This window comes from Fistularia commersonii, chromosome 30 (genome assembly GCF_037954325.1).
Source record: "Fistularia commersonii isolate RoL2024-O1a breed Wild chromosome 30, RoL_Fcom_v1.0, whole genome shotgun sequence".
Taxonomy (NCBI): domain Eukaryota; kingdom Metazoa; phylum Chordata; class Actinopteri; order Syngnathiformes; family Fistulariidae; genus Fistularia; species Fistularia commersonii.
The window spans coordinates 7,075,041-7,084,373 of record NC_141313.1 but is presented as its reverse complement, the minus strand read 5'-3'; positions in this window follow the sequence as shown (position 1 = coordinate 7,084,373).

Below are 9,333 nucleotides of genomic sequence, written 5' to 3'. Positions count from 1 at the left end.
CGACAAGGACAAAAGGTAAGATAAGACTTGAAATCTCCTTTTTTAGCTTCTGCTTCATTCCTTGGGTGATACACAACTGCATAACACACAGTATCTTTAACTACAATGTCATGGAACTGGACAAATGTTAAAAGGGAAAAGGACATTTGTTCTCCTTCACACCACGGTTTTTCTGAGCCGTGTTGCTTCTCACCACGGCCACAGGGGGGCAGCACTCACCCAACATACCGCATTGTGGCACTTGATTTATTGCTGCACGAATTTGCCATTTTTCAACACCTATTATTTCTTCAGCAGCATCCCAAGTGCATTGGATTTCAATTGGCTCTTAAAAATGTGTAATCAATATCTACACTCTTTGTACCCAAACCGTGCTATATAAACTCCACTAATCTTTCTCCCGCTGCTTCTCTAGCCCTAGAACGGCCTCATGTGCCAGAAAGGGCAAGCGGTTAACAATAGAGTCACGAGTTATTTGGCTGGAGACCGCTCAGCCCCTATGAGATCAGACTGCATTCCTTATCCGACCTAAATCTCAAAAGGAAGAAGAGCAATTATGAAGGGACGTAATATGGAAAAGACGACCGTATAATGTTCCACTTTAGCCGGAGTTCCGAGTCCGTGTAAAAACATCACCGCGACAGTGGTTAAGCTGCAGGTGGCTTCATGTAAACATTCAAAGTGGAGGGTCCTTCCCTAATCGACTTAAATCATCGAACAATAACTGCATTAATAAGTGCAGACTCATGCTTTGCTCTTTCTAATAAGAGCTACAGGGATTGTGAGAATGTTTGAGCTTAAGTCAAGCATGAAAAGGATTGTCTGGTGGTATTTGTCTTGGCTGCCCCGTCTGGTCAGATCAAGGCAACCTTGGACGAATGAATTGAGGCTGACTGCCTTGGCTGTGCTCTGGACCTTGTGATACAGGTCCACGACACCAGTTGGTCTCACCGGGTCAGCAAGGAACCCAAAATACAAGTGGACGTTCACTAAAGGCTTTGTTTTTGACCCCCTTCGCTCTCTCGCCGAGGTGTTGGGGAGATTTTCTTTCAGTCGCCATCACACCAAAACTCGAGCTTTTGTTCCAGAGATCTTGGCATCTCAGTGTTCTGTATCAGAATGTGACAATCCGGTCACAAAAATTATCTTTCATAAGCTTTCTCCGCAGGTTCAGCTGCAGGACAGGACCTTGGGGTGAAATAGATTAACAACCGGTTTGTGGTTTTGCTGATGCACTGGTGTATTATAAAAGTATTTGCCAGATAGGAATTGAAGGAACGATAAAAGCAGCGTTATATCAGTGTTAGATTATCCGTGATGTATCATACCAATGCATTTTAAGACTTTTATGTTATTATTCAGCTTCAGTTGGTGCATTCAACAGAGAAAAAGTATCCCCAAAGAATTTCCATCTGCCTATCTTGGGGTCGTTATAAATCTTGCTCATATCTGTAGTTGTTGCATTCAAATCAGCTTTCGGACGTTTTAAAGAAAATCCGTTAAAATTTAAAAAGAAGAGAGCTCCTGGTGTGTTTTATTTATCTGCATTGACACTACTGTGTGAACAGCTTTTAAAAGTTGTAAGAAGAGGAGCAAATCCGTTTAACCCATGCAGTCACATGTGTGACAAACAAAAGTACACCAGAAACCCTGCAAACCTGGCAAAACACAAGTAAAACACATTTAAAAGTCTCTTGACATTGTGTTGACGTTCATCCCTGACGTCCATCTGGTACCTCCTTGGAAAGCGGACTGATGACACTTATTTGAAAAGTAACAAATGAGGTAACACTCTGCAATTCTGCTATTTCCAAGACTTGTATTTGTGGTTCATCGTGTCGCAATACGTCACTCTAACTCACGTGTGGGGCCCTCACTCTTTAGTCATATACTTCTACATTTATATTGACCATCCAATGAGAAAAGTGTGTCTGGATGTGTTTGCTTGCTGAATTTATGACCATCTGGCAATTAGAAATGAAGTCTCGGTGTAGTTAACTGTCAAAGCCCTCAAACTCACACTGAACAACATTCTTGTGGCCTGAAGGCCTGATGGAGATGGCAGCTCCGGCAGTTTGAGGGCAGCGGTTTGGGGTTTTGGTTGGAGCCCTTTGAAATGTAAATAACCAAAATGTTTTTTAAACTATTGTTTCTTAAAGACGGATATTTTATACACATACCCATACATGTGTATAAATATATGTATATATGTGTGTGTGTATGTATGTATATGTATTTAAACATACACATATTCTCCCCAGAGGTATACATTTAAGATTTTACTTAAAGGGAGGAGAAAAAACAGGTAATTTGCTTCTCTCCAATCAAAAGCAGTTTTATTGCCAATCCAGAGCCTCAAAGGTTTTACAGCCCCACTAAAACATTTTTAGCCACCGAGGTTCTCAGTATCACTTGAAGGGTAACTGTTCAGCGTTTGTCCCCAAAGTACAACAGGGCAGTGACATGCCAGAGAACCACTGAGCCATCGCTTTTTTTCTTTTTGTTTGTTCTATTAAAGTATCACTTAATAAATATGTGTGTTTAGTCTTATTCTTTAAACCAAAGTAAGAGTATTATTTTTTTATAAAACAATATGAGATAATATGAAATCAAGTATAGTCATCCCTGTGCAGAATATACTAATGAAGGAAAGTCTGAGTATATTTGGATTGTATCTCATCTTTAGATTTGGATACTTGACAACAGTATCAGTGACTTTTTATACCTAATAGAGAAAGTTAGATGTGGCTTGTTATGTTCACTCTTTCAATCTTTTTTTTGAACATATATTGTCTGATTTGAGGCAGTTCTCCAGCCTATGTGTACTGTATCATGGCTGAGCAATATTCGAGGAAATCCTGCATGATGAAAATTCTAATATCAGCCTTCCTTTAAAGACCGTTTTTTTTTTTTTTAAAGATTTATATTTCAATTTTCAGTAATGCATCTAATTCAATATCCATTCTTTTGAGCATATTGATTGATAAAGAATACAGTATATTGAATTTTTTAAGCAAATTTTCAGCAAGTGGAGTACATATGTGTTTACTTTTCAGTTCTCAGTTCAAATAATGGTATATTAGATTTTTTTTAAAGATGGTATATTTTTCAAGAAAGTCTTAAAATATCGCAGGATACACTTTGATGTCATTGACTGCACTAAGGATGTTAATGAAAGACATACTTACAATATCTGCATGTTTCAATACAGGTACGTTTATCATGTTGCCCACCTACCTTCAGAGTACAGTCATGTGATTCAGGGTTGTTTGTGCAGTATGAGGTAGTGTCTACAGAGCGCCCCACCCGAACCCCTCAGCTACAAAGTTCGTCATATGGAGTGTCGAAGGAGCAAGCCCAGTCACCACTGTAAAACCACTAGTGGTAGTCGCTGACAAAGACTCTTTTGACCCGTGCTGAATGGGCCAGTGAGCGAGGTTCTATCCAGACTACTGTCATTTCCTGCCGCAGTCACTGGATTTTGTGATTGACGCTGGCGGTAGAGTTACAGCTCGTCAGATTAATGAACGCAGTGAGGCCTTCCTTTTTTTTCCACGATGCTGCAGCAGCAGCAGCAGCAGCAGCAGCAGCAGCAGCAGAGGTCTTTGCTCCAAACATGGTGTTGATGTCATTTCACCTCACCGATGTTAAGACTTCTCATAGTAGCACCAACTCATCACAAAAGACCAGCAATCCGAATGCTTCCCGGGGCCCCTGTCCACCCCTCTCCATGTACATCCAATGTTTTCCGTCCCGAAAGAAATATGTTAAAGAAGGGAACGTAACTGAGAAGAGGGAAGACATTTAATAAAGGTAAACAAGAGTGCAGCCTTGGAAGGCCGCTAAGTGGGGTGAGTAAACGTTCAACTGCGCAGTGGAAATAAAGTGTTGGGGGTTGTCGGATGGAGCGAGTTTGCACGATAATATGTGTAGCGCACTATTGCTGATGCGAGTATTTTTAAGTTCCCACAGATTCCCTGAGTGGCTGTCGACTCCCAGAGCTCAGCGAGCTCTTTGGGGCGTGAGTGAATGCTCGGAGTGGAGACTGCAGTGGAAAAACAACAGAGAGGGGAGAGGTGGGCCTTAAGGGAACACAACAGCCGCCACCTAACGCCGGTTCCCCGTATTCCACTTAGGGTCACCCCCCCTCTCTCCCCAGTGCTCTAATAAGTGCTGTTGTTGAGTTTTATGAAATATCTGGTCATCTGGTATCTGTGTGTATATGTGTGTGTGGGGGAGCTACAGACCTGAAGCCAGTTTTCCCCAAACAAAGTGGTTGTGTGAGGTTGCGCGTTCAACCGTCCGTACCGCATTCCCATTTTACAGTCTGACCTTGCTCAGCTGTCGTATGTTGTCACGGCACGGCCTTTAGCCCAGAGGCCGCGCCTGGATTCTCTGCCCAAAGTGTTGATCACTGGATGAAAGTCATACTGCGGCCGGGCCGCGGGTGCTGAGGCAGAAAGCGGGGGTGCACGGCCTCGCCTTGTGAAACTTTGATGTAAATCCCCGACGGTGCGAGTAGGTCCGGCCCGTCCATCGCCACCTCCCTCATTCCGGTGAGGACGGCAGTGGGATGAAGAGGAGGAGGAGGAGGAGGAAAGGAAAGGAAACCAGACCAACAAAGAGAGGATTGTAGCGGGATCTTCCCAGAGCAGGATATAGTCGTGTTGATGTTCGGTTGGAACTCCTCCTTTCATCGTGAGGTGGTTATGATTCACAAGACTCAGCTGTCAGGCGACCCCCTTCCCAATATAGATCCCCTTGTGCTTTATCTGTCTATCATTTACATCTGTAATGCTATTTTAAGAGGACAAAAATATTTGTCACACCTCTGCAAATACCACTTGAATGTGTAGCCCCTATCAGCTTTACCCTTCTGTACGTCCCAATGCCCCCCCCCCCCCCCCCCCCCCCCCCCCCCCCCCCAAATCAAAGCTAAATATATGTGGGGAAAAAAGGCCTTGTCATGCCAGCTTTGGGCATCAGATCAATTACCAAACTTGTATTCATATCTAAAGAAAAAAAAAAAATCACAGACATATTTTGGGGGGGAAATGATCCTGTGTGAGTCAGCGTAATGGTAAATTCTTCAGATTTTTGGAAATAACCATACTTGAGCAAATTTCCATCTATTTCATAAATGAGTCCTTTATTTACAGCCCTGGCTCGGTCTCCTCTCTTCACAAAACCAAACACTGTCAGCAGTGTGAATACAAGCCTTCAGCCAGGTTAAGGATAATATTCAGCTGGATTTGACCCACAGCTTAGATATGAATGGGACTTTTTACAAGAGTTACAACTTCATCTAGTTATTATTACTTTTTAATGATTCTTTTTTAATTATTGTCATTACATATTAGCATGGTATCATAAACATAGGCCCCGCAGGTACAAACTTTATAATGAATAAATTCTAAAACTAAATCTTAGGGGCAATATTTTTTAGGAAAATGATTCACCAGACTCTGTTTCCACATTTTCCATTTCCTTTACTCTTTACCCGATTTACAATCCTGTTTATTCTGCTTCTAGTTCACTTCTACCACCGGTTCTCTTCTCCTGAACCCTACAGGTCAATGTCCATGACATTGCCTCCCAGTCTTCCCCATTCAGCAAAACTTTAGGTCACATGAATTTGCAGTGTTTTTGTCTGCTGCCACTACATTCAGTCCCCATGTAACCGGTTGTTTCATTCTTGGAAGAAATAAGTAACAAAAGTGACAACCTGCTGCTGATTTTTGTACTTCGGTTCACAGAGTGCGATGGACAGGTCTGATCGAACTCTGGGCGGAGAGATAAAGCCCTCAGGAGTGATCGAGACATTTGGTGGCCTCGGCGCCGGCACCCGGTGAACCGAGACGCAGGGACTATTCAGCTTACTTTAGGAGGTTTTCTAGACCTGGAGAACTACAACCATGTACTCTTTGTCTGCGAGAGCCTGCTTTCAAAGCTGGCTGGCTCCCATCCATGTTGCACCCGGCCCGGCCATCCAGGATCTTCAGCCTCTCGTGGCCCTTTTCCATACACACTTCATCTCCTCAGTCAGTGCTCAAGTTTGTCAGTCCACCTGCTTCTCCTAAGCTTATTAGTCAGTTCGTTCTTGTCGGTCTTGAACTGGGTTGCCCAACCCCAACAACTCCTGCCTTATCACACCAGGAGAGCATCCATCACTATCCATTGAGGTGAGGTGCCCTTCCGGACAGTCACCCATCGAGAAGTGGATGCAAGAGATGGCGTAGCTGTCACGGCTCCATCGGTCCTCCCATCTGCCCGGCACATTGACGGTTCGGCCGTTGCAGCAACAGCACCACCAACAAAGTCTCTATTCCTGCTCCTCAGCATTTGGCTTTCCCTCCCAACTCCATCCCCCCCGGCGGCAGGGATGCCACAACGTGTCCGTTCACCTCCAAGCAGCACGTTGGCTATTTACACAGGAAGAAGGTTAGTCCTTGGTGCTCTGCACCCTCACTCATTGTCTTTGCACAAACCTTCTGCCTGCTTGTCTCTCATTTAGTCGGAAAGCTCGGACGATTATAAATTCTTGCTTTTTCCTTTCGAAATGTGTTTTTTACTTTGAAAAGTGAGTTGATGACTGTTTCTTCCACTGCCAGGGACACCGGCCATTGCCCAGCCCCAAGGCCTTCTGTGTTAACCGCACACCTGACCCCTCATTCTCGCCCCTTTAAAATCTTTTGCCATCACTCTGAAGTGAGTCTGAAATTTTGTGTTTTATTTTTTTGAAACACACATACTTCTACTTCACATACTTCACTATAACAGCAATTATAATGAACTTGATTTATTTAGATAGCAATTCACCCTGCTTGAACATAGTCAAACCCGAGTGCCAGAGGAAAGAACAGTCCAAAGATAGGATTAAAAGCTCTAATATGCATAGTCTGACTGTAAAGAAAAAAAAATTAAACATCTAAAAAGAGTACTAAGAGGTGGAAAGGATGCAAGTGATAGGTAAAGTCTATATACAGTGTACTTGAGAATTTTGAAATCGCATGTTACACTTTGTAAAAACAGAAGTCCATGTCAATAGCTGATTCCTCTTTCAGCCCAGACTCGGGGATTAGTGATTCAAAGTTGCGTACCATGACCGGACCCTGGGAACATCGACTGGATCTGTGACTTGTGAGAGACTCCAGTCCCACGTGGCATTAATTCAGACCTGCCTGTTCCATAAACTCCACCAGAGCGCGTACAGCCCACGCCGGCCGGCGCTGTGCCTCTGCCGCGATGGAATTGCTTCACGGTGCCAGACACATGTCTGCGGTGCGTGGTCACCTTCTCTATTTGATCGCTGCAGCACTTCATATTTTGCTCGGGAGCAACAACCACATATTCCACTTGAACATTCACTGAAGTGTTTAACGATCAATGATCCTCTCCGGTCCCGATTTTCCAGAATTCTTTGTTTTGTGGAACTTCACCTTTTTTTGGCCCCTACATGAGAACTTGGATTTGCGGGTCCACAGATGGCGTCAGTGTGCTTCTGTTACAGGAAAGCAAAGACGTTCATTTAAGACAAATAGATCCTCGTGAGCGGGGTCGGCATGTGCCGAAGTAGCCTCCGAGGCCAGCGGAGGCCCCGGGGACAACCTCACAATACATTCCCTGGACGCCCTCTGACCGGTGACCTCCCGCGGCGCTTCATAACCCCGGACCTTGTCATGACCACAAGCCTATGTGTGTCACCGTCATAGATTTAGAAAGCCCCCCCCCGCCCAGTCCGCTGAGGAGGCGGAGGGTGGTGTCGCTGTCCTCCCCCCTCCCCCAAACACCTGTCTCTGCTGTCCTGCAGTCTGTAGCTATGGATTCTTGCTCTAAACACCCCATCACAGCAGAAATAACGGACACTTTTTAAATAAACCCCACTGCCACTGATAAACCAGCATTTCACACACACACACACATGCCGTGCATCCAGTCCACACCTCTGTCACCTCTGGCCTGGTCAGCTCACTGAAGATGCCGTTTCAATGTTTGCGTCCAGATGTGTCAGTATGATCTTGCAGAGCCCTCGCGACCCAGCCCCGGATAAGCGGTAAAAATGGATGGATGGATAATTTATAACACGCCGTCATCTTAACAGTGATGAATCTCGTTGGAATAATAGGATTTTAATGTAGAGGACCACGTCAGACTGAGCCTTATGTTTTTTTTAAACTTGGTAAAAGTAAAATATCTTTGGTTTTACTGCGTTCTTAAAGCAACCTTTCTCATCCGAACCCGGTTCAAAAAATCCTGTAAGAATATTAGTGAAGACAGAAACCGACGTGTGCAATGTTTTCACTAATCCTGACTTTATGCATAATTTTTTAAAACTTTTTTGTGTTTAAAATGTCAATAATATCAAGTTTTTGTTCCCTGACCCTCCAAATTGATTGAGAGGAAGAGTCCTTCTCTCCTCCACACAGGAGCTGCTTCTCCTGTGTGTTTTTGCTCTTTCTGAAACTGACAAACTGTCTTATCCCATTGTATCTTCTTCAAATCTCCAGACTCTCCTCCTCCTCTCCCTTTCATGCAAAGAAAGTGCTCATTAAAAAAAAGAGGTGATTAGATCGTGTTATTTAATCGGTTCCATAAAAAAAACTAAATTCCTTCAGAGGATCTGCATGCATGGCGTTTCGGCATCCATTGTTTAATGGGATGTTCTGCAGCTTCAATGCATGGAATATGTTTTTTTTTCTTTTTTACTCTTAAATGTTGTGTCCGGTGTAATTCAGCGGACGCACTGAAGGGAGGAGGCGCTTGGAGTTCCTTTTTCGCTTCCGATTTATTTACTCTGCACTAATGCACCGTCAGGAGCGGCAGCTCCGACGAAACTTAGCACTTTCCACCGGGGAGCTCCGGGAAGTTTTCTTACAAACAGCAGATCCGTCATCTTGTCAGGTCTCCCTCACCCTGTCATCCGCGCTGTCACGCACCGGCTCCCGCAGGCGCGTTTTTTTTTTTTTTTTTTTTTTACAGGCGTTTCCAAAATCAAACGCGCGGTTCCACTTGGATTTCTGCAAGTTTCTTATATTTATTTATTTTTTTACTTTTTTTTTTTTTCCCAACAGTCTGTCGATCGTGACTCCTCCACCTCCACCTGCTGCCGGTCTCCATCCCCGCCGCGACGCACCGTGAACGCACCCTTCCGGTGACGGATCCCGCAATCGAGGTCCGCATGCGTTTTCCAGTCACCGCAAAAAAAGGGATGGCGAAATGTTAGCGGCTTAACTTTGTCCCCCCCCAACACCGCCCACCCCCAGCACCCCCCTCCCCCTCCTCCGTGGAATCCGTGCGCGTGGAATTACTTGTGCGCGCCCGTCTAATGAACTC